Below are 27,065 nucleotides of genomic sequence, written 5' to 3'. Positions count from 1 at the left end.
GGGATGATGTCAGATGGTTCAGCTTCTCTGTCAGTCTCAGTACTTCTACCACTGAAGCCTTTGTTAATGCTTTTGTTATCTCCAAACTTGACTATTGCAGTAAACAAAAATCAAAAAACTGCAGATACTGAAAATCTGAAATAAAAAAAGAAAGCAGCTGGAAACACTCAGCAGGTCAGGTGAGCAACTGTGGAAAATGAAATAGAGATAATATTTCAGACTGGGTCTTCCCTTGTTATTATTGACGATTTCAGTGCTCTTATAGAGAATCATAAAATGGTGAAGGGAGTTCAAAGAGCAGCTCACTGCCATCTTCTCAACAGCAATTAGGAATGGCCAATAAATGCTGGCTTTGCTAATGACAGCCAAATCCTACAAAATCAATAAATTAATAAAAGCTTGTTTCTTTTTCCTGTGGTCATTTTTAATGCAACATTATCAGGGCTTTCACCGACGATGAACATTTAGCAATGGCAAAGAGCCTTTGAACAATTTCTGAACCATTGTGACGATTGGCTGATTTCCACTTTTCCGTCAAAGAGTTCTGCTTAATTTTTGATGGAAGGTCCAACTTCCTTTTCCAATCTCCTTTTGGCTTGGTTTGGTTTCGAGATCATCTTTGATAAACACAGTTTTTTTCATGAATGCACGGTAGCCCAGGGAATGCTTCGCCAGATTATTTGTTTCACTGGCACTTCCCTGTAGCTTTTTAGATCATAATGTCAGAGTCATTTAAGGTGTTGCTCTCGTTCAATCTGAGGGCAGAAAATAAGCCCACTGTATTTCAGTTCCAGTTGTGAGAAGTTGTCAGGTTCCAGTCCACAGGTGGCAGATAAATGTCTTGTCTCCCTGAGCAATATTCTAATGAGGTTGCTTTCTGTGTTCGATTGTTGGCAAATCACTGTCAGGTTATCACAGTTGCCCTGATGTCACTGTTCTTCATCACTAAACCCACTTTGGCTGCTCCCTTTATGGGATCAGTTAGCTGTTCCAGACCTTCAGGAGTTTTGCAACTGATTGAGTGAATAATATTATGAAAGTAAAACACTGTGGATGCCAGAAATCTGAATTTGAAACATTCATCAGAGCAGGCAGCATCTGTGCAGTGTTAACATTCCAGGTTGATGAACCGTAATCAGAACTTACTAGTTGTTATTGTCCTTGAAGGAGCAACACAGACAACTCTCCTTAAGGAATGAGCAGAGGCTTAGTGTGAACAGAGCTGAGAGGTGGTCAGTGTCCATATTCTATTCAAGCTTTAGTGGAGATTTTGTACCTTTTAGTGCCAACTCAACAAGGGTTATTACCAATTGGGACCAGTGACATGGGGAAAAAAAGAAGGTCCTGAGTTAGGAACATAAATTTTTAAAAAGGGTAATTTGCTTTGATAAACTTGGAATCACTGCATGAATCACATGCTAATTGGCATAGGGACAGACAGATTAGGAAGGTGAAAGTGTGACACAGTATAATGGTACCATTATCAGCACATAAAGGAGGTGCATTATTGAGTCAGAGCTATGATAGCTGGGATAGCAAGTTTCCTAGTGGTAAGGTTAAATAGCATTGTCAATAGGACAAATTAGCAAGACAGGGGTGGAGCTAGTTAAAATAACATAAGGCTGAAAATAAAACTAATGGGAGATGAGAATAAATATCAGACCAAGAAAGGATGAAAATCGATATAAATAATCAGTTTTATAGCATAAGTATGAAGGAGCTATGAAGAGTAAGGTAACCTGAGCAACTCTACAATATCCCAACTAAAAAGAGAAACTGGAGACAATACTTTGTAACGAGAAACAAGAGTCAACCAAGTTGAAGGTCCTGGAGTCACATTAAATCAATCCAAGGAATGATGGCAAATTTCCTTCCCTGATTGATATTAGTGATCCAGATGTATTTTTAGTATTTTTACAAATATATCATTTATGATACTGACTTTTTTAGCAAATCTATTTAGCTATTAAAGTTAAATCCAATGTGGGATTTTTCAAGTCCATTGTGGGATTTGAATTCATCTTTCTGAATCAATACCCTGGGCCTCTGTAGGCCCAATAACATAACTACTATGTTACCATAACTTCAGTGCTTCAGTTTTGTTCTTGGCTCTCATTTGCTCAGCTTCACACTAACTAAGGATGGAGCATTCAATTATCCACCAGTGTTCACAAAGAGATTTGCCAAGGCAGGATATACCAACGGATAATAATGGAAAAGTCTGGGACATCAGCTGAAAGAATCTGAATGGAATAAGTGAAAAAAAACTGGAGAAGATTTACTGATTTAGAAAAAGAACATGTAGGAAACATTCAACACTTACTGGAGTCCAAGTGAAACATATTCCACTAAAATACAAGAGCAATATGATGCATCCCTATAGAACTCTGGTTAGGCCGCATTTAGAGTATTGTGTGCAATTCTGGTCACCTCACTATAGGAAGTATTTCAAGGCTTTAGAGAGGGCGCAGAGGAGATTTACTAGGATGCTGCCTGGATTAGAGGACATGCTATCAGGAGAGGCTGGACAAACTTGGGCGTGATCTGTTGGAAATGTATAAAATTATGAGGGGCATAGATAGGGTTGGACAAGCAATATCTTTTTCCCATTACTGTGCGATCCAATACCAGAGGGCATGCAGTAAAGGTGAGGGGGGGTAGATTCAGAACAGACGTGAGGGGTACGTTTTTTACTGAGAAAGTGGTGGATGCCTGGAATGTGTTGCCTGATAGAGTGGTGCAGGCAAATTCATTGGGGGCTTTTAAGAGGGGCTTGGATGGGCACATGAATGAGAGGAAAATGGAGGGATATAAGCATTCTGTAGGTAGGAGGGAATAGCTATGTTGGCACAACATTGTGGGCCAAAGGGCCTGTTCTGTGCTGTACTGTTCTATGTTCTATGTTCAAATCAACCAATAATGAAGCAGCATGAGGGAAAAATTAAAACTATTAAGGCAGAGATTAACTACATACAGTAAAGTGGGGGGATTGACAAAAAAGAATGGAAAAGATTAAGCAAGAACTAAACTAAATTAAAAAACATGAAATTAAATTATCAAAGAACATGAGAAGAAATAGTAAACAAAAAGAGCAGTACAGTGGAGCAGCAGTCAGTGCTGCTGCCACATAACTCCGAGAACCCAGGTTTGATCCTATCTTTAGCTGCTGCCTGTGGGGAGTTTGAACAATCTCCCCAGGACCATGTGGATGTCCATCGGGTGCTCTGGTGTTCTTCCACATTGCAAAGGCATACGGATAGGTTAATTGGCTACTGTATGTTGCCCCTCACTGTAGGTAAGTGGCAGAAGAATCAAATGCGAGTTGATGAGGCATGTAGGAGAGAATAAGTTGCAGTGTTACAAAGAAATAAGGAGAGAGGATTGGGACAAACAGGACGTTTCCACTGAACCTTTATAGGCTGAATGGTCACTTCCTGTATTGGATGTATTGGAAGAAGTAGGTGAAAATAATAATGAAAAGCTAGGGATTATGTCACTGGGAGAGATGAACATCATTGGCCTGGAATCAGACCTCCAACTCATCTCCCTAGGCACACAGAGGGCCAATCTTGCAGGTACAAAGCATTCTAGACACTGTCAGAGTGGTCTGTACAGCACTAGGGCCTCTAGTGATGCACTAAGGAACCACCATGTCCCCCCCCCACCCCCACCCCCACCCCCACCACCTCTCCCCAAACCTCTACCAGCTGGCAAAGCCCTACACCCGGTTTCAGAGACAGTTAAAGCTATTGAATTTGAAGGAAATAATTTTAAAATGTAAAAGCTATATTTTTAAATTAAAAGATAAAGTTAACTCTAAACATTTAAAAGACATTTAAATAATTAAAAACATTAAACTAAATTAAAATGCATTTAGTTTTCCCTTTGTTTCATTTTTGCAGATCTACAATCCCCATTGATGTAAGTGAAGTCTTGGATTGCGTGCCAGGTCAAACACATACTGTCCAACGGCACAGTAAACCGTTAACTGATGAAGGGTCTCAGACTGTTTCTCTTTTTACAGACTCTGTCTAACTTGCAGTGTGCTTACAGTCCTTTTTAAGACTTGCAGTCTTGTTTTAATTTCAGACTTCCAGCATCTGCATTTTTTTTGTTACTTTCAGCGCAGTAAATGCATGAATTTGGCATTCTCTATCTGTCAGGAAGCTGGGACGTACTCATTTGACCATGCATGCACAAAAGCCTTGAACATACTGCAATTTAAACAGCTAAATGCTGGAAGACCCATTTGAAGCTGGTCACAATAATCAGTGATCCAACCCAATAACCATAGGTAATGATAGTGAAATGGCAGAAATATGAAATAATAATTTAGTGACACTGTTTATTAGAGAAACTAATGCAATGATGACAACATTAAAAGAAGATATTTAAAAAGATATAAAGGCAGTTAAGATAGAAATGTGTGAGAGAGCTGAGACACTATTCAAAATAAACAAGGAATAAAAGCAATCAACTGAATACCTTGCATTTGTGGGTTTTGTAAGTAGAAAGATATAACTGTGGTATTTACATGTATAGAGAAAACAGTAGAAAAGTGAATATTGCTGAAAGACTAGCAGACAGTGAATGACATTCACATAAAAGTGAAAAAAGAATAATTCCCTAGAACTATAGACCAATTAGCCTAATGTCAGGATGAAAAAGGTGGAATCCTTGATTAGCGGTGCAAAAGAAAAACATAAAAAACAAAATATGCAATGAAGAGCAGTCAGCATGAATTTCAATAGAAAAGGACATGCTTGACAAACCTTATTGGATTCTTTCAAGATATAGCAGACAGGATAGATAAGTATTTGGATTTCCAGAAAGCTTTCATTGGGGTGCAGCATAATAGGTCAATTACTGTCAGAATGTGTGGAGTCAGGTGACAAGGAGCAGAATGGGCAGTAAACTTACTAGTAAATAGAAAATGCAATCAAGGCTATATAAGCAGTTTCTCAGGCTGGCTACATGTGGGAGACAATGTTGTACTTGGATTGATGGTGGGATAACTGTTGTTCAGCATCTTCAGAAGCACTTCTGATTCAGGAATCAGAAATACTGTTGCAATATCTGCAGATGAGTGAATGTAGTTAACACAGAGAAGGATTACAATAAACCATATGATGATATTAATAATCTTATCAAATAGGAATGTAAAAGGGAAATGTATTTCAATATTTGTGAAGTGATACGTTTAGATAGGGAAGTAAGTGTTGAAATGTGTTAGAGGACCAGAGGGTCTGGGAATAGAGACATATAAATCACTGAAATTAGCAAAGCAGATTGTTAGAGACAAACTATAAGATCTTAAATAGAATTTGGGTTAATTTCTAGAAAGGAAGAATGTTCTACAAATACTATGTAACTGCAGGAGTAAACAGAAAGAAAACAAAACTGTTGTAGATCCTTGGTTAGACCATGAAATAAAAAAAAACTCCAGTTGCTGGGAATCTGAAATAATAACAGAAAATGCTGGAAAGAGAAACAGTTAATGTTTCAGGTCTAGGGTTCTTGGAAGGTTCCCAGACCAAAAACAGCAATTGTTTCTCTTTCCACAGTTGCTGCCTGGCCTGCTGAATGTTTCCAGCATTATCTGCTTTTATAGGTTAGACCACTCTTGGGAAACTGAAAATAGGAGAAGAGATTGGATAGCACTGGAACACAGCCACAGGCGTCCGCCACCAACCACCACCCCCACCCCACCCCACCACCACCACCGCACCATCCTCCTGGTCAGGCCATGGGCTTGTTGTGCCTTCACCTGTTGAAGGATCGATATGCAGGTTTCCCACTGTATGTGCTAGAGAATTCAACATGTTTGTTCTCTGCTGCCATACTATAGGAGGAGTGCAAAATCAGCGTGCAGCCAGGAAATTGCCGATGGAGCTCAGCCAACAAGATCAGCGGTTGCATGTTTGACTGAGAGTCCCAAACTTGCTGGCATTTATGGAAAGCAAATGTCAATAGTTTAATATCATACTACCAGCATTTTCCAGCATGTCCTAACACATAAGTGGAAGGACCAGCGATCCACACACCAGACTATCCTCCTCATAAACACTGGCAAAATTGGGAGAGCTCTCCTACAGTTTAGGCAAGCCACAGCCTAACACAGTCATATTCACAGAATTATTCTTTTATACTAATGTCTTAGACTCCTCATCAAGACATTTTTTTGTGTCCCCATCAATGCAACCTCCCTCAAAAGATCAGGGACTTAGTGTATTGCAATTTCCAGAAGGGATCTAACACAGTTCTGCCTGAAAGGTTACAAGTAAATTGAAATCAGGAAGAATTAAGATATAAGTTGGAAATGGTTATAGTTGTCCGGGAGTAGAAAGTGATCCGTATCTATGAGACTATTCAGACAATGTACTGAGCTGGGATCTGAGAGGTTGATATTGGTCCTCTTCTGGTTTGAATTTACAAAGTCACCTGGATTCAAGAAATCAATAAGATTAGCAACTCAATCTACAAAAACAAGTTGGGAACTGCAACATCAGTTGAATCATACATATAAGTTAGCTTATACCCTACCAGAAGCTGTGATTTAATACCACAAGTGTAAAGTGTAGTTCAATTTAAGAAGTAAACTATGGCATAAAGTACTCCTTGAATAATGATGAAGTAATTAAATGCCAAGAAATTCAAGCATGCAAACTTACACTCATTACATTAAAAGAGCAACAAATGGATAGAACATTGTAGGTGGTACATGTGTGAATTCTCAGTTTACACTACCAGTAAAGCTCCCTGCAGTGAGCAGTGGAGACTTGAATGCACCTTCCCATTGGTAGAAATGACCTCTTTGCTACTTTGTGCTATCCTTCTGTTGGTTTATGTAAAGTTAGGGAATTTGCGCTTAATACCATGAAAGTGATTACCATGTTTCACTTAAGAATGTTGTTTACTATATAATTAAAACATTAGATGTAATTAAAGCCAACTGATTTTGCACTGAATTGTTGAAGTCAAATAAAATAAAACAATGTAGCCTACTATAAAAAGGAACATGACCTATATGGAGCAGTTTGTCGTGATTTGTGGTGCCCTTTCCATGTCTGAGATTGAACTCTTGTTGCAGAGAGAAGCTCTGGGAGTTTCAGTTGTACAAAATCCAGATTTGTAATTTAATTTAACAAGCAAGTAAAATAAATAGCAAATTAAGATATTGTTGGAAAAGAGAAAAATTGAACCATACCATATGTATTTTATTTGTTCCAAAAAGCTGTCAAAGGTGATCAGATAATTTTTGCTGTTGTTATGGAAAAGATGGAAACTTTTAATTTTAAACCCTATGTTACAATGTGCAGTTATTTTAAATATGACTTTCTCTTCAAATTGAATCATAGAATTAATCAAACCCAGGGAAGCTCTTTGGTTCTTTGCATTTATGATACCTCCTTGCTAGGCGAAACTGAATGAATCTCAGCTGCCTACTCTCCACCCACAGACACTTCTATCACTTTCTCCTTAAAAATGCAATATTCTCTGATGTAGCTTCTTACTGTTGCAAACCAATAAGATGCTCTTAATAGTCCTTTGAGTAAAGACGTTTCTCCTGACTGTTCTTCTCCCATCTTATAAATAATTTTAAATTGATGCCAGAATGTAATTTCTTCCCCATCACAGAAAATCATTTTCACTGGTTACATCCCAGAGCTTTTTTTTAATTCTCTGATTTGCCATTAACCTTTCCTGACCAGAATTGCAGATCTCTCTTCATAATAATCATCTTCCATCCAGAATTCATCTACTTGACCAGATGAGGATGGAAAGTGTAAATGTGCATAAGTATTTTAATTTTATTTTATTGACATCAATGTTTTATTTAACTTATACGTATCAGTTACATCTGTTTTAAATATTCTCTAATTTTTAAGATTTCAAATATGTTACTGCTTTTAAATATTCAAAATGATTTCAACATTTTTCAAATGTCTCTGATCATCAGGAGTAGTTGCTCAAGGACCACTCTGCTTCATGGACAGTCACAGCAGCAATAATTGTTCCACTAAGATGAAACATTTATATTGACATCTTAGATGCTAATCATGAGAGACCCAGAATGTTGGTCTGTTATAGTACTGATGTTATAGTACTTGATGTATAGTAGTTGCAAAATAAAATGTATACTCCTGTTTGAAAAAAGGCTTCCAGCTCAACTGGACCATGGATCCACAAATGTTTATCATTGCCAGGTCCAGGAGGCAGGTATAAGGTGTATACTGAGTCAACCGGAATCAATTCAGTGTCTGTTCCCCTTTTCAGAAAGTCATTTAAATAATAAGAAATTAAAGACAGAGTAGTTTTTATATATTTTTCCTTATTCCTCTTTAGGTGACTGAGTGAGTTTACGTTCTTACCTTGAGTTGCATCATATTTCAGTTTTATGAAAACTTATTTACAAGAATGTTGAGTCACTCAAAAGCCAAGACATATTACATTAAGGGATCTCTTACTGGCACTTTAATCAAATCTTAAATATTCCCACTGTAGGTAGTAAATAAAGTTATTTTTTTACAGAATATCGGAGGTATTTATAAAAATCTCCACATGGATTTTCATCCTCTCCTCTCAAAAGATAACATGTTAAAGTTTCAGATTAAATTAATTCAGTTGCCATTTTCAGATTTTGCATAAAACTTTGAATTTTTTTCTTGTGGATGCTTTGATTTTCTCTGCATTGGGCAAATGTGTAAGTGGAACTATTTTTTTCAATGATCATCTTGTCATGGTTCATTTTATTTAACATAATATTATATTCTAACTTATCAAAAGTATTTTATTGATTCAATGATACTATCATGAACATACATACATTTGATGATGTCATGTAAGTAACCAGAAAACAACCAATCTGAAAGATCACAGGTTTCTTTATTTCCACAAAAGGACAGAAATAAAACAAATGAAAATAAGATTAAGCTGTAGGTAACTTAATATGAATTGTGTCACACGTTTGTGGCTTTTTTTAAAATAAACCGACACCTGCATTTCAGTCTTTATTTTGACTTAAAGTGATGTGAGTGGTAAGAAGGTTTCAAGGTGAGATGTTCTGAGGCAACAAGGTCCTCTAAATGGCCTTAAAAGGTCACTGGGCACCATTTCATTGAAGACAAGTGAGCTTTCCTAGGCATTCCAGGGCCAATACTTATCCTTCAACCAATAGCACCAAAAACAGATTATTCAGTCATTATCATAAAGGTGTACACAAATTGATTGTCACATTCCCACATTACAAGAGCAATTAGACTTCAAAATTGTACTTCATTGTCTGTGGTGCTGTATAAATGCAAACCTTAAGATACGATATCTTTATTAGTCACATGTACATTGAAACACACAGTGAAATGCATCTTTTTTTTGTGTAGCGTGTTCTAGGGGCAGCCCGCAAGTGTCGCCATGCTTCCGGCGCCAACAAAGCATGCCCATGACTCCCTAACCTGTACATCTTTGGAAAATGGGAGGAAACCAGAGCACCCATGCAGACACGGGAGAACGTAAATATTCTTTACAGACAGTGGCTGGAATTGAACCCGGGTCACTGGTGCTGTAAAGCATTACACTAACCGCTACACTACCGTGACTGCCCATTCCTTTCCATTCAGCTTCAGAACAATCATAATGAAGATAAAAATAAATCTGATAATTAACCCATATATCAATTAAGAAAACAGACTTATATCAAGTGAAAAATAATATCCAAAATCAGATTAAATTACAATTGCTTTCAATATCCAAGTGACTAAATTTCCTTTATATTTTGCCTTTAGTCTCACTATGTAAGTCCAGATAAATCACTTCCAGTTATGACATGCTGCCTTTTTTCAAAAGATATAAATGTCTATCTAGTAAAAATTTTCAGAAACAGAAGAGATCGTAGATGTGAAATCCAGGAACTAATCATAGATTTTCAGTTAAGTTCTGTCAATAATATATTTTTGATATTTATTGATATTTTGACCTGTTTTGTCATTGTAACAGAGATAGGGCAGAAGCAAGAGAGGAGAACACACGAGTTCTCCTAATCAAAAGATATATAATAAGATGGAATGCCCATGTACTCAGTAACAAAACAACCTAGAAATCTGAAATTTTACCTGTAAATTAAGTTTAGCATAAGGAGGTACACTACGCTCTTAGTTTTTCTAAAACCCCCTTAGGAGGACCTCCATAGCCTAAAGGGGCCCTAATATTAATTTTCCCCATTGAAAATCGATGTTTTTTTTTCAGATCTATTTTTGAGATACTAAGTATTTGGGTGGACCTCACCTGAACCAAAAATGAAACTGAAACTTTGTGTACCGTGTTTCTGTGGGAGACCAGCTGGGATTTAAATTAGTTAGATGAATACATCTGAGAGAAAGAACCAAGTTTAGTGATGTACCAAAGAAATGCCTTAGACACAATTACAGAGGCTGTTTACAATGACCAAAGATTCATTGTATTTTTGGATGCTTCTGGTGAAACAGGAATAACTTTCCTTATTAATCTATTTCTGGCTAAAATATGACAAAATATGATTGCCCTGGCTGTGGCATCATCAGACATTGCTTCAACACTTTTGACGGGGGGGGGGGGGGTGTGGTGGGGGAGCTGCAAATGCAACTTTTAAACTCCCTTTAAATTTGACAGATATGGAAACTTCAGCTTGTAATGTTGGTCAGGGAACTGCAAAGAGGGAACTCAAAAATAGATCTGAAAAAAAACTCATCAATTTTGAATGGGGAAAATTAAAATTAGGGCCCCTTTAGGCTATGTTGAGACTTCGTTACCTTCTATGCTTTCTTTATTTTCTCGTTTTAGCCAATTTTCAGGATATAAATTGAATTTACGCAAGAGCGAACTTTTCCCTTTGAACAATCTGATACCATTCAATATTAATCTTCCTTTTAAAACTGTAAGAACTCATTTTACCTATTTGGGTGTAACTATTACTAAGAATTAAAAACATTTATTTAAAGAGAACTTTCTTGCTTTACTGAATTATGTGAAAAGAGTCTTACCAAATTGTTCACCCCTCTCTATAGCACTGATTGGCCGCATTAATTCTATTAAAATAAATATTTTACCTAAATTTATATATCTATTTCAGGCTTTACCTGTTTTTATTCCTAAGTTTTTTTTTGATTCTCTTGACTCAATTATCTCTTCTTACATATGGGAAAATAAACATTCTAGATTAAATAAAGTTCATTTTCAGAAAGCTAAAAATAATGGAGGCTTTGCCTTACCCAACTTTATGTTTTATTACTGGGCAGTCAATATACAAAATCTTACTTTTTGGTTACATTATATTCATTATGAGGCCTGTCCAGTATGGGTCTCTTTGGAAGTTAATTCTGTTAAAAAATTTTCTATTATTTCTTTGCTTGGCTCTTCACTTCCTTTATCAATAAATAAATTAACTGATAATTTGGTAGTTAAACACGCTTTGAGAATTTGGTTACAATTTAGAAAATACTATGGTTTATTGAAATTTTCTTTGTCTAGTCCCATTTTTGCTAATTTTTTCTTTAAACCTATGACTGACATAGTTTTTAAAGAATGGGATAGATTGGGTATTACTTGTTTTCAGGATCTGTTTGTTGGAGGAAATTTCTTAACATTTGAACAATTGTCAACTAAATATAATTTGCCAAAAACTCACTTTTTTCGATATTTGCAAATTAGAGATTTTCTCCAATCTCAAGTACATACCTTCCCTATAAGTCCTAATAAGAACTTATTAGATGTAATTTTTAATTTGAAGCCTTTTTATGATGCTTCAATATCTAAGATTTATGGTAGATTATCAGGAACGAATAAGGTCCCTTTAGACAAAAGTAAAAACGCTTGGGAATGTGATCTGCAGATTTCAATTTCTGAGGAAACTTGGAATCAAATTTTTAAACTGGTTAATACTTCATCATTATGTGCACGTCATTATCTCCTTCAATTTAAAGTGGTCCATAGAATCCACTTGTCCAAAGACAAGTTATCGTGTTTCTATTCTGAAAAATTTCTTACAATGTGTCTTACAATAAGGTTGTAAACTTATCATCTGGGATGAATGTACGATGGATCACAAAGCAACCACTAAGGCATTGGATCAAATGTTGCAATAATAAATTAATAGCAGGTGTTATTTTTGTGCTAGTTGGAAACTTTCATCAAATGCTACCAGCAAATCCACTTGGTACTGAAGCAGATGAAGTGAAAGCCTGCATTAGAGCATCATATATTTGGGAAAATGTTAAATGATTGCACTTGAAAAACAATCTGTGAGTGCATTTGACAGGTGATTCATCTGTGAGATTGCTTTAAATTTACTCAAATTAAGAAATGGGGAAATTAAACACAAAGACTCAACAGGAATGATTTCAGTGAAAAACTTACGCCAAATTGTTGCATCACTCCATGATCTTGATGCAAGCTGTTTTCCCAAATGTCGCTCAACACAAAATGACCAACGATTATGTGAAAAGTAATATTAGCACCAAAAAATGACACATTGTAAGCCATAAACAAAGACCTTCTTTTGAAGTTTTCCAGACAAAACTGTACAATGTAAATCCATTGACAGTGTGACAGGCATTGACAAGGATGTACGTTATCTTGTTAAATTTTTAAACTCTCTGTCACCACCTGGTGTGCCATCACATAATCTTGAACTACAAGGAACTCCAATCATGCTACTCAGGAATTTGGATCCACCAGTTCTATACAACAACACAAATTATCAGTTCAAAAATTGCTACCACAGGCAATTGAGGCTACAATAATGACTGGTAATGCTTATGGGAACACATCTTCATCCCTCAGATACCTTTTCAATTCAAGTGACTTCAGTTTTGGGTTCAGCTTAGTTTTGATCTGAGCATTAACAAGGCATGAGGAAATTCAATGCTTTTCCCATGATCAGCTATATGTTGGTAGTTCCAGAATCTGTACATTTTTACACCAGATTCAAAAGAAAGGAATATAGTGTATTCTGAAATACTTCAACATTGAAACCAAGTAAATTTACATATTGTGCATGGGTCCGTGCTTGTTTAAAGAGAAATATATTAAGTGTAATTTTTGTATGCATATTTATTTTCAGTGTGGATGTTTTTATTAGTAACTTCAGTTAAACTACATAATTTTAATGCCATAATTATATTATTCATGGAATAATTATATATTTGATGATTCTCTGAATAATGTAATCATGGGGTTAAGTTTACTTCATTTACATAGAGTGTTATAAAACCCAGCTGAACGGAAATAAATGCAAACATCAGGATTGCCACCACAATAACCCAAGCAACAGCAAGTATAGCAGCTGGTACTATATAAGATAGATGTACATTTCAAGATGTAACTCATGTTCTACCACAAAGAATTTGCAAGTCTCTCAGATCCTATCTTCACTTCTCCCATTCCCTCTCCACTGCCACTGAATGCTGCTCAATAAGACGCAAGTGGTAAGCAGGCTGACAATTTACTGCTTTATCCAAAGGTGCAAAGTCAAACCCTACGTCAATTCCTGGTGATTAAGTGGTTCTAAATTGAAACCTACATAACACAAACATTTAACTGAATGAACAAAAGTCTGAATAATTTGGGAGAGTTAATTCCTAGGTTTACAGTATCTGGAAGCAGGATGAATTGTTGTAAATGAAAAATTACTAATTCTATTAAGACATTTTCAATGATTTTAACTGTTAGGAAGCAAAATGACAATTAAAAAATAGTTTGTGCAATGATGCATTTCTGGAAAAGCTTAAATTCAATTTTCTAAAGGATGCTGTTAGTGTACTTAGCAGGAAATCATGATTACAAATTGCATTTCTGATAAGAAGCTTTGGAATAAATTAATCATTGTTACAATGTAGAGAATGTTTTAAGTATTAAATTGCAATATTGCACATTTAATTACTTGGGATCAAGCTATAGGTAGTCAAGTTCATGCTTTGTTAAGGCCAAGTACCGATATTTTCAAATGCTATTAATTGATCCACTAGTTACATGTTCCTTCTGTTTGATCCTCCATACAGTATATGCCAGTATGTTGAAGAACACAGACTTTGATGTGAACTTTCAAGATTGCTGTAGTGATCCATTAGTCATAACACACTGGGTACTTGCTGCTGGAAATTATCTTTATTTACCAAAGTTATTTAATTAGTTCAGTTAAATAAGTCAAAGAAATTTCTTCTAGACAGACCAGTAAATAATTAACATAACAGATTTCCAAAGGAGAACATTCACATCACCAACAGAGGGATGGCAGTTATACTCAATTAAAGAGCCTCAGAGCCATGACAGAGTAATCTGCATTAGGTCACCTTCATCTGGGTTCAGGCAATTCAATGAACTTTTATCAAATTTCCAAATTGAACTGAAAACTGAACGAATGGTTTTAACCAGAAAATAGTGATAAATGAAGAAAAACATTATTCGAGGACCAATATAATTCTCCAAATGTCTCTTTTATTTCTCCTGTTTTAACATCATTATTAACCAAAGGGTATGACCCCATTGGACCAGAATTTGGAATTGTAAAGAATACATGCAGTCAGGATTCACTGTCAATACTCAGTAAGATTCATCACTGCGATTGGACACCACAGACCCCCTAGAGAATGGGACTAAAGTAATTGACAGTAGGAACGGGAAAATCCACACCACAGAGTCTGCTCAATCCCAGCTCTGACAAAGTCTTATTAACCTGAAAGGGTCAAGCAAGTGACATTTAATGGCACATTTGCTCTAATTACAGGGTTAAGCAGTGCAGATAAAATAAAAAGAAAAAATTGATGGTTACAGAACAACGATGATAAACAATCTGATATGAATGCAAATGATTTTTTTTATAGTTAGTACTGTTAAATCAGTTGTTTTTTAATTAAGAACTAAAGAACCATGATAGTTTCAATGTGGATGGAAGTTATTGAACATAGTGTGACTCAGCTATCGACCTGAAACTCTGTTTCTCTTTCATTAAATGCAATCTGACTTGCTGAGCATTTCCAGAATTTTATGTTTTTATTTCAGATTTCCAACTTCTGTAGTTCTTTGATTTTTGGCGTAATCTTTGTGGGATGTGCCTGGAAAATGTCCTGTCTAATTTCCTGGTGTGATTCAGACAAAATAAAAGCTCCATTATTGTGTTCCACTCTGGAAAAGATAATTTTATCCAATGCGTAGCATTGTCATGTGAACAAATTTCTGGGCAACCATGTCTTAAAAACCAAAAGAGCTGGTGAAGCAGAATTATTGTATCAAGGCTTTAAATGCTTGATGCCCATGACTTCAGTTTTACCTGGGCACCTTGATGTCACACTTGTTCTATTGCTGTTTTGATGTCAAGAGCAGTCACTCTCACCTCACCTTGAGAATTCAGCTCATTGGTGTATGTTTGGACCAAGCCTGTGATGAAATCTAGGGTGGAGTTATCCTGATGAAACCAAAACCAGGAATCAGTGTGCAAATAATTTCTTCCAAGTTGTCATTCATGGAAGAGGAATAGCAGTGACCTCAACAGTAAATGAAAATCAAAAACTGCAATGCAGAAAATCTGAATTTAAAATAGAAATGCTGGAAATATTTAGGACTTGAAGCATTAACTATGTTTCTCTTTCCACAGATGCTGCCTGAACAACTGAGTGTTTGCAGCATTTTCTGTTGTCAGTCCCCAGGTTATGACAGGGTTCCATTCCTGAGAACTGTTTGTAACCTAAACTGTTTGTAAGTCGAAAATGAACAAAAGCAGTAAGTGGCAGAGGATCACAGAAACAGCTGTGATGTCCTGATGAAGGGTCTTAACCCAAAACATCAACTGCCCATTTCCCTCCACAGATGCTGCATGATCCGCTGAGTTCCACCAGCAACTCATTTTTTTTGCTCCAGATCCCAGCATCTGCCGTCTCTTATGTCTCCATTGAAACAACTGTTGTGGGAGAGTGAACAGGCACAGGAAGGGTGGCCGCCAGCGGGACTCACTGACTCAGTTCATGAGTGATCAAGTCTATTCAGCAACCGCCCCCTCCCCCCCCCCCCCAGCTCTGCTCAGGTTGAGAACATGCCTCAATGACTACCGACCAGTGGCTCTGACATCCACCATCATGAAGTGCTTTGAGAGGTTGGTCATGGCACGCATCAACTCCAGCCTACCAAACAACCTGGACCCATTGCAATTCGCCTATCGGTGAAACAGGTCCTCAGTGGATGCCATCTCCCTGGCCCTACACTCAGCTCTGGAGCATCTGGACAGTAAAGCCACCTATGTTAGACTATTGTTTATTGACTACAGCTCTGCCTTCAATACAATAATTCCAAGCAAGCTTGTCACCAAACTCCGAGACCTAGGACTCAACACCTCCCTCTGTAACTGGATCCTTGACTTTCTAACAAACAGACTGCAATCAGTGAGGATAGGCAGCAATACCTCCGGCACGATTATTCTCAACACTGGTGCCCCACAAGGCTGCGTCCTCAGCTCTCTACTTTACTCCCTATACACTCACGACTGTGTGGCCAGATTCTGCTCTAACTCCATCTACGAGTTTGCAGATGATACCACCGTTGTAGGTCGTATCTCAAACAGCGATGAGTTGGAGTACAGGAAAGAGATAGGGAGCTTAGTGGAATGGTGTCATGACAACAACCTTTCCCTCAATGTCAACAAAACAAAAGAGCTGGTTATTGACTTCAGGAAAGGGGGCAGTGTATATGGACCTGTCTGCATCAATGGTGCTAAGGTCGAGAGGGTTGAGAGCTTCAAGTTCGTGGATGTGAACATCACCAACAGCCTGTCCTGGTCAAATCACGTAGATGCCATGGCCAAGAAAGCTCACCAGCGCCTCTACTTCCTCAGGAGGCTAAAGAAATTTGGTTTGTCCCCTTTGACTCTCACCAACTTTTACCGATGCACCATAGAAAGCATCCTATCTGGATGTATCACGGCTTGGTTCGGCAACTGCTCTGCCCAGGACCGCAAGAAGCTGCAGAGAGTTGTGGACACAGCCCAGTGCATCACGGACACCAGCCCCCCCTCCTTGGACTCTGTCTTTACCTCTTGTTGTTTTGGTGTAGCAGCCAGCATAATCAAAGACCCCACCCACCCAGGACATTCTCTCTTCTCTCCTCTTCCATCGGGTAGAAGATACAGGTGCCTGAGGGCACGTACCACCAGACTTAATGACAGCTTCTACCCCACTGTGATAAGACTATTGAATGAGATATTGAATTGATCAGTAACATTTTGAGACTAATAACTTTTATTTTCCTGTTTTTCAAATGTTTTCCAAACCTATTATTACCTGTTAAACTTGTTCATATCATTTAACTCTTTTTCATTAATGCAATGCATTAGATTGAGTGATTCTTCATGATGTTCAAGTTAGGCATAATTACTAAAGCTATGAAAATTACAACATGCCAACATGTAGATCAATTTCTAAGAGTACTGAAGGAGTGTCCTAAAATCCTGAACTGTTCAAGCAGTAAAAATAACAAAAACACCAAATTGCATCCTTGAAAGCCAATGATCTCAATTCCTCAGAAAAGATTTGGTTTGATTAACAGCTGCTATCAAGAAAGACTATGAAAAGTTCTATATAATTCTCATGTGAAAAGCAAAATTTGTGAGTGGTCTAAGGTGAAATCCATTTAACTAATTTTTAACAAAAAATGCTTAGAAATTCGTGAAACAATTTGTGGCTGCATAATTACCATATTTGCTATTCTTGTTAATCTTACTGATGTTAATGCAGTGATTAAAATACTGATGTTGACTAATTACAATGTAATAGATGAGTATCTCCCATATAACGAGTGTGCTCCCTGCTGCAACCTTTGTTTTCATATGACCTGGTGGTGCCATGGCTTCCCATTTCAGATGGAAGTAAACAAATGACACTTAATGGCACATTTGCTATAATTATTGGGCTAAGCAGTGCAGATAAAATAAAGAGCACAAATTAATGTTTACAGTATTGAATAATGATGATAACCAATTTCACATGAATGCAAATAACCTTTTGATGTTAGTACTGTTAAATCAGGTCTTTTTAATTAAGAACTAAAGAATCATAATAGTTACAATGTGGATGGAAGTTATTGAACCTAGTATGACTCAGCTATCAATCTGGAGCAGCAATCTAAAACTAATCCTTCTGGCTTGCTGACTACCGATGGTTTAACTACCTTAATTGTTCATTCACTTTTCACTTAAAAGAATGAATAATCTCTGTTTCAACTACTTTTCAGCATGCTGCAACAAATTGTTTTAACAAGTTTTCCCTAACCGCTCCTGCTCATTCTTAAGTAGTACTATATATGTATAACCTTTCATCACTAATTCCCTCAGTCTCTTGAATACATCAATGGAAAAGGACTCATGCTCACCTCTTTCTTCTTCAGCTGCCTTTCCCAGGAATCAATGGGGATGTTGCACTTTTTCAAGAAAGTTTTACGAATGTCCTTGAATTTTTTTCTCTGCCCATTCTGCTAATCTCTTCCACTAACCTTGCCAGTGAATTTGGAGGCATATAATGAAGAGAGCATAATTATTATTGTTCACAAAATAAACATGGTTTATGCTATATTACCTGTACCCTATTTCACACCAAGTCCTGTACACACATCATTTCTAACATGCTGACCTAAATTAAACTCCAGTCCAGCAATAACATAGTTTTAAAATGCATATGTTCAACAGTAATTATAACAAGGTTTCCTTTATATAGCATCTTTCGTGTAAAGAAAATATCCTCACATGCTTCATAGGAAAAGTATCAAACAAATTTTTGATGCACAGTTGCATTAAGGAGATATTACAACACATGACCAAAAGGAGGTCAAATATATAGTCTTTAAGAGCACTGTGAGGGAGGAATGAAAGCCAAGATTTAGAGAGGGAATTCCAGAGCTTAAACTTGGGCAGCTGAAAGCATGGCTGACAATGGTGGAAGGATTGAAACTGGGGTTAAAGGAATGCAAAATCTCAGAGGAGATAAGGAGGACAGAAAGCACAGACAGATCTGAAAACAAGGATGAAATTTTCTAAAAGTGAGTTAACATTTCACCAACAGCTGGTATAGACCACCACATCCTAGGTTGAACAAGACATATATTTGAGGATTTTTTGTAGTTATTCATTATCAGGACATGGCATTGTTGGCAAGACCAGGATATGGTGCCCATCTATAATTGCGCTTCAGAAAGTGGTGGTGAGCCGGCTTCTTAAAGCACTGTGGACCTTCTAGTGAAGGTGCCCCAAAAATGCTCTTGGGGCACTTTCACTAGAATTTAGATCCACTAATAATGATCCATTGATCAGCAATATACTGTATTTCCAAATTGGGATGGTGTGCAACTAGGAAAGGACCCTTGCATCTTTCTTTTAAACCTACACCTCTCACAAATATTGTCTGTCCGCAGCTTTCTCCATTGCTACGAAGTGGTTAAGTGCAAATTGCAGTAACAGCATCTTATATTCCCCTTGGGTAGCTTACAAACTAATGGTGTGTACATTGAGTTTTCCCGTTTCAAGTAACGCACATCTCCAGTGTTGTCCTCTCACACACACACTTGCCTGTTCACTTAGTTCTTCTTCTTCTGTTCCCCTTTCCTATCTCCATACCCCACCTGATTCCATCTGCCCATCATTCCCTCACACTTTGTATATTGTCTGGTCCCATAGCATTTGATGTGTCCAGTGCTTTCAGGCATTTCTTGATATCACATGGAGTGAATTGAATTGACTGAAGGCTGCCTTCTGTGAAGGTGCAGATCTCAGAAGGAAGCTGACCAAGATGGATCATCGACTTGGCACTTCCGGCTGAACATACTTGCAAATGCTTCAGTCTCCTTTAGCACTCACAAGCTAGGCCCCGTCATTGTTAAGAATAGGGAACTTCTTTGAATCTCTCCTCCCGTCTCCAGCCAGCTGCTAAATCATCCACCAAATCTCATGACTCAGAGTGGTAGCACTGCTGAGTTTCTATCTGATCTAGAGATTGTCTACCTTTGTCTGTTGCATGTTCTTTTTGCCATTAAATAAGCATTAGTACTTTATTGTTAATGCACTAGAAGCAGAGTTTTAGATGATCTCTATTTCACAGAAATGAGAACAAGAGAGGTCAAGCACAGTGCATTGATTCTGGAGGTGACAAAGCCGCACATGAGAATTTCAGCTATAGCTGAGGTGGGTAGAGAAGGAGTTGCATGATAGTGATGAGGTAGAAATGGACAATACTAGTGATGACACAGATCTGAGATCTGAAGGTTGAACAGTCTTAACTGGTGCAAGGCAAATAACATAAGAACATTAGAAATAAACGTAGTTCTTATTGCTCCCTCAAGCCTGCTTCACCAATCAATTATACCATTGCTGAACCCCGACACAGTTTTATCTGATCCCCACTTCAGAAGCTTTAGAGGGGACGAAGGAGAGGTCCTTGGGGAAACGCTAGATGTAACAATATAGACATAGGAAGAGAAGCCATTGCTGTGGATTTGTGGTGATAGACTGGATAGGCTTCTATCCCAGCCACATAAAATGTCAGCAATGATTTTGATCAGAGATATTTTGGTGCTGTGGCAGCACAGTAGCCTGATTGGAGGAGTCCAAACAAGGAGTTGTGGATAGGGTGGATATCAGTTTGGAAGGGCATAAGATGCATTAAGACTTTAGAGAGGAAACGCGCATTGAAGATGGGATGGCATGAGTTCAGGATGAAGGGATTAAGGTTTCTTGACAAAAGCAACTTTCAAGATGAATCAATCCCTAAGAAGGGAGGACCATTAACAATATCAGCTATGAGGAATAGAGGAGTTGGGTCTGGTTTGAACATGCTTGATGGAGTAGGAGATTACTCTCATGAACAGCGCATAAGGGAGAAAATAAAGAAAAAGTAAAGTTTAGGGTTAGAGCTGGGGGAAGAAAGTAAAGTGTCAGGTAGCCAATTGGATGCTCTCCATCATAGTGACAAAGAAGTCAGTGAGCTCTTTGACTTGTTGGAGGTGACGGTGAAGGAGATGGAGAGAGTAGGGGCAGTTAGTGAAATGTAAGAAGCAAAGTACTGCAGATAATGGAAATCTGAAAAAAATACTAGAAATGGTTAGAATTATCAGCAAGTGAGATAGCATCTGTGGATAAAGAAACATAGTTAATATTTCAAGCCAAGGACCTTGCTCTGCAGTCATCAACAGTAAGCTAATAGATGCTGAGAGAGATTTTCCAAGTGAACAGAGGTTTTGGAGGGAGAAGTGAAGGGAGACAGTGATAGCTGATCCATGATAGCAAAAGATCCAGAAGATACAGAGATATGAATTTCAGACCGTAATAATGGAATTCAGCTGAGAGCCATTTTAATAGTTTTAATAGTTCTCCCATTGGCCAAAATTCAGAAGCTGTGGCTTTGATGGTTTTGCACTTTAACTTATGTAATATAGGTCTTACTTTCCTTCAGTAACATACGTACCTCAGTGTGCACTGGCTGCAGAATTGTTTCATTAGTTGATTCTAATCAGTTCACTGTGCTAAAAGAATGTTTAAAATTTAACTGTAGCCAAAGGCAGAGGGTATTTACTTCATTGGTTGTATAAGTCATTGGTGAGACCAAATTTAGAATATTGTGTGCAGTTCTGGTCACCGAACTACAGGAAGGATGTCAGCAAGATTGAAAGAGTGCAGAGGAGACTTACAAGAATGTTGCCGGGTCTTCAGGAGTTGAGTTACAGGGAAAGATTGAGCATGTTAGGACTTTATTCCTTGGAGCGGAGAAGAATGAGGGGAGATATGATAGAGGTTTACAAAATGATGAGGGGCATAGACAGAGTTAATGCAAGTAGGCTCTTTCCACCTAGATTAGGAGAGATAAGTATGAGAGGACATGGCTTTAGGGTGAAAGGGGAAAGGTTTAGGGGGAACATTAGGGGGAACTTCTTCACTCAAAGAGTGGTGGGATTGTGGAATGGACTGCCATCTGATGTGGTAAATGCGGGCTCGCTCTTAACTTTTAAGAGTAAATTGGATAGATACATGGACGAGAGAGGTCTGGAGGGGTATGGGCTGGGGGCAGGTAAATGGGACTAGCAGAATAATGTTTCGGCACAGACTAGAAGGGCCAAATGGCCTGTTTTCTGTGCTGTAGTTTTCTATGGTTCTGTGGTTCTATTTATTTTCTTCCTCACATCTCATTAGGAAATGGCTTTTACATTTGGACAGCACAGGACCACAATCTTTAATTTAGTGGCAGTCAGACCAGATATGTTATAATGATTGAATTTATTTCTTTACAAGAGCTGCATCACCATCCATTACTGCAGCTGAACTTGATAGATCTGAAGGCCATCCTTGTCCTGAGGTTTAAAAGAAACGGCTGTGAGTAATCCACTGTTGAGCATTTTGAAGCACATGTGTATTCCAGGCTTTCTTGGCTAAGTTACTCACTGCATAAATCAAAGAAGTTGACATAATATTGGAGTAGATTTTAGAATAAGGTCACATATTTTAAAACAAAAAAAAGCCTGCTTTCTGTCAACTGGAATATTCTATCTTAGACAAATATGGTTTAGGATGAATTTTCTTCTTCTTGCATCATTCATTCAATGTGAAACAGAAGGAACTTTTTTCTGAAGGGCCCTACATCCTACAAAATTACTTATGAAAGGAGTCATTTTTATGATTGACCGAAATTAGAGCTTTTCACTTGGTGTTGGATTTAGTTATGCTCAGATTAGATTTAAAACATATCATACACTCTGTTTCTGAGGCTTTAAAAGAAACTGTTATAAAGAACTACCAGTTTCATTTTTCATTTTAATATTTTGCCCACAGACTGGATATACATCAGAACATCACACCCAAAGGAATATTACTATACAATTACTCCCAGCAGCTGTGATTTTAATTGAAAGCGTAAAAAGCATGATACTTGATTCAACCTCAGCAAAAGGAAAATCAGGAGAGCTAAGAGAGGTTTTTTTTTGTTGTAGCTAGCAAGGCCAATGTTTATTGTACATCCCTAACTGTCCTTGAGGAGGTGGAGGTGAGCTGTCCTCTTGGACCACTGCAGTCCTGTTGAAGATACTGCCATAACACTGTTGCATAGGAAGTTCCAGGATTTAGACGGCCAAGATGAAGATTGGCAATATATTTCCATGTCAGGATAGTGTGAAAATTGGAGGAGAACCTGAACCTCCTGACCTTGACCTTCCTGGTGGTAGGCGTCACTGATTTTGGAGATACTGTTGGAATAGCCTGGGTGAGTAACTGCAGTGCATTTAGTAGATGGCACACAATGTGCCTGTGGTGAAGGGAATGAATGTTTTGGGTGGTTAATGGGTTGCCAGTCAAACAGACTGCTTTGCCCTGGAAGATGTCAAGCTTCTTGAAAGTTGCTGGATTTGCACTCATCCCAGCAATTCCATCAAGCTCCTGGCATATACCTCATCGATGGTGGAAGGACCTGGAGGATCAGAAGGTGACTCACCACAGGATACTTAGCCTCTTATCTGCTCTTGTAGCCACAGTATTTGTGTACCTGCTCCAGGTGAGTTTCTGATCAATGGTGAACCCTCAGGATATCGTGGTGGAGGACTCAGTGATGGTCATGCTATTTCAAGAGCAGATGGTTGCACTCCCTCTTGTTGGAGAGATCCATTGCCTGGTACTTTGGTAGTGCAAATGTTACATGCCACATGCCTGAACGTTGTCTAGGTCTTGCTTTTGGCAGGCATGGGCTGCTTCATTTGCTGAGGAATTGTGAATGGAATAAAATATTGTGTAATCATCAGGAAATATCCACACTTCTGACATTTTGGTGGAAGAAAAGTCAATAGCTGAAGATGCTTGGACGAGGACATAACTTCCACATATTCCTATAGTCATGTCCTTTGGCTGGAATGATTGATCCCCAACAATCAAACATAATGATCTTCCTTAGTGTAAGGTATGACTCAGCCACTGGAGTGTTTTCTCTTTGATGCCCATTGACATCAGTTTTACCAGTTTGCCTTGATGTTACATTTGGTCAAGTGTTGCACTGATGTCAAGGACAGTCACCCTCACCTCACATCTAGAACTGAGCTGTTTAGTCCATGTTTGGACCAAGGCTGTAGTGATGTCTGGAGCAGAGTGGTTCTAGACAAACCCAAATCAGGCATCAATGAGTAGGTTATTGGTAAATAAGTACTGTAAGCACTGTCAACAGCATCTTCCATCACTATACCGATGATGTAAACTGCTTAATTGGTAATTAGCTACATTGGATTCGTCCTGCTTTCTTGTGAACAGGGCACGACCAGGTAATTTTCCACATCATCTGGTAATTGCCAGACCTGTAACTGTACTAGAACAGCTAGACAAAAGGTGCAACTAGTTCTTGAGCACAGGTCTTCAGTACTACAGCAGGAATGATACTGGTCCTGAAGCCTCTGATATATACAGTGCCCTCAAACATTTCTTGATAGCACGTGGAGTGAATCAATTTGGCTGAATACTAGTTTCTGTGATGGGGGATCTCAGGAGGAAGCCAACATTTCTGGCTGAACATGCTTGCAAATGCTTCAGCCTTTTCTTTAGCAGTCACATGCTGGGCCGTGCCACTGTTCCTGGAGCCTTCTCCTCCCATTAACTGTCTAATTATCTACCATTCACAACAAGATGTGGTAAGATTGCAAGCTTTGATCTGATCCAATGGTCATGAGATTGCTGTGTATTGAATAATACATCGCAGCTTCACCAGAATGGCTGCTTATCATTTTAGGCATGTCTGGTGGTGCTCCTGGCATGTCTTTCTGCACTCCTCATTAAACTAGTGTTGATACATGACTTGATAATAATGGTGGGGTTCGAGATGTGTTAGGCCATGATGTTACAGATTGCAGTGGCCTACATTTCAGCTGCAATTGATGGATGCCCAGTTTTGAGTTGCCAAATCTGTTTTGAATATTTCCATTTAGCATGTTTTGTAGCGCCACAAAATAAACTTTAAACTTATCTCCAGTTTCTTTTTGCAATGTTAAGTAAATCATATTTCCAAAAAGATGTAGCTGAAAGTGAGTGGAATATCAAAATGAAAAGAACCCAAGGATAAATGGCTCCAGAAAATCTGCATCAAAGAGAGGACAGCCAGGCTATCTAGCATCTAAACTCTAAGTGGAAGAATCATTGGATTAGAAAATGTCATGAAAGTTTACACTTATTCACCCATAAGCTGCTCAGTAATATTCAATTCAAGTTCTGTCAGAATCATACAGCCTCAGATATCAGCACAGACTTTACACAATCTTATCAAAGATGGTTTTGCCTTTAATTCTCAGAAATGAAAGCTAACTCCTGGTGATCTCCGATAGACAGCTCAATCTCATCTTACATGAGCAACTCTTAAGGGAATTTCAGGATAAGTAGCACCATAAGAAATCTCCTTATTAATGTCCAGATGTGAGTTTGCTGAAAATGTGAAATGGAAGAAAACATTAGTGTAGCTATTTAAAACATGTTTAATTGAAAAATAATGAACATACAAGATGTGATTTAGTTGCATATTTAAATATTCCATTTGCTGAGTTGGGCTGTGCATATGATGATACTGTAAATTATTTTCTTTTGACTTTAAACAAATTCCTCTTGGTCCTCTTTTTCTCACACATACCTTAATCTCAGAGTCCAGAAGGCATTTATACACCGTTCAAGCTTCAGAGTTATAAATTAACAAATATTATCCAAGTTACACACCTGTTATTCTACTGGTAAATTATGCCACTTATTGTATATTACATGCTACTCATTAAACAATTGTACTGAGGCTGTTGATTTAAATGTGAATTATTTGAAATAATTAATATGTTTAGTTAAAATAAAAATGTTAAACTCTTGGAAGCTAAATAAATTGATTCAGAAAACATTCTTTAAAATATTGCTTGGATACAAGCTCAATTCTCCCTCCTCTCTTACTTGACTTGAAATAAGCTTTTGCTGTTTGCTCTACTTGCAAAAAAACAAAAAAAATGTAAATGAATATATATATTATATTTATATATAAACTGATCTTGATAAATGCTTTTGACGACAGTGTGCTCACTTTTTAAATTCATAACACAAAACTGGCATCCAGGAAAAAGGCAACTCTGCAGCTAATGAGCAATAAACATATCTCTCAATTGCAGATCCCAACAAAATAACTCCTGTAATTTTTGAAACTAATGATCCTGAAGAAGACCACTTTGATGGATTCGGTGGGCCAACCCGGAGTCTGAAGCACCCATGTGTGGAATGTTCCAAGTGTTCTTCAAGATCCAAAATGGTGCCTGTGACATCCATGCAGATTTAAGACATGAATCACATTGAACATTGTAGTGATGGGCTACACATTGAGCTAGAAATAATGACATGCAGTCTGTAGGTTGCACTCGAGACTGGTTTATTCCAAACTTTGCCACGCTGGCTTTAAGCAGTTAAGTTCCCGCCCTCTCCGGGCGGCAATGACATCAGAGGTGCGTCACCAAAACCTCTTCCCGCGCGCGGCTTTCTCCCCTCACTGGTGAAGAAGAAGGCACAGCGCCATTTTGTGGCTGGCCTCTCTGTCGACGCATGTGCCATTTTCTGAGCCGGTTCGCCTGCGTCGAAAGTGGGTCGCCACAACATCATATTATTACGTATACTGAAGTCAGATGACTTGTCGATCTATGTATAAGGCATGCGGTATCCATTCTGTTGTTTATCTCCTATGCCTCCTGACCCATGACCTGCCTAGTAGTTTCTGAATCAGATAATTCATATAATTCACCCATTAATTCATTTTCATTCTTCTCCGGTACATCATGTTTTTGATCAGCATCTTTTAAGACATCACTATGTTCTGTCACTCCTCTTCACCTCGTAGTTCCTGACTCCTAGTCCTTCCACAAATTCCTCACACCTCCATCTTGACACTCCTCCATGAAATATTGGCCGCAGCACTCTCACTGTGTCTTCCACTGCTGACCTTCTGTCTTTGTCTTTCTTTCCTCTGCCTAGCCTTCCAAGTTAGACAGTACCAAGCTCAGCCATATCTGCAAACAAAGACATGTCAGGATCT

Source organism: Pristis pectinata, chromosome 6 (assembly GCF_009764475.1).
Source record: "Pristis pectinata isolate sPriPec2 chromosome 6, sPriPec2.1.pri, whole genome shotgun sequence".
Classification (NCBI taxonomy): domain Eukaryota; kingdom Metazoa; phylum Chordata; class Chondrichthyes; order Rhinopristiformes; family Pristidae; genus Pristis; species Pristis pectinata.
The sequence above is the reverse complement of the archived record's forward strand: the minus strand, read 5'-3'. Positions refer to the sequence as shown.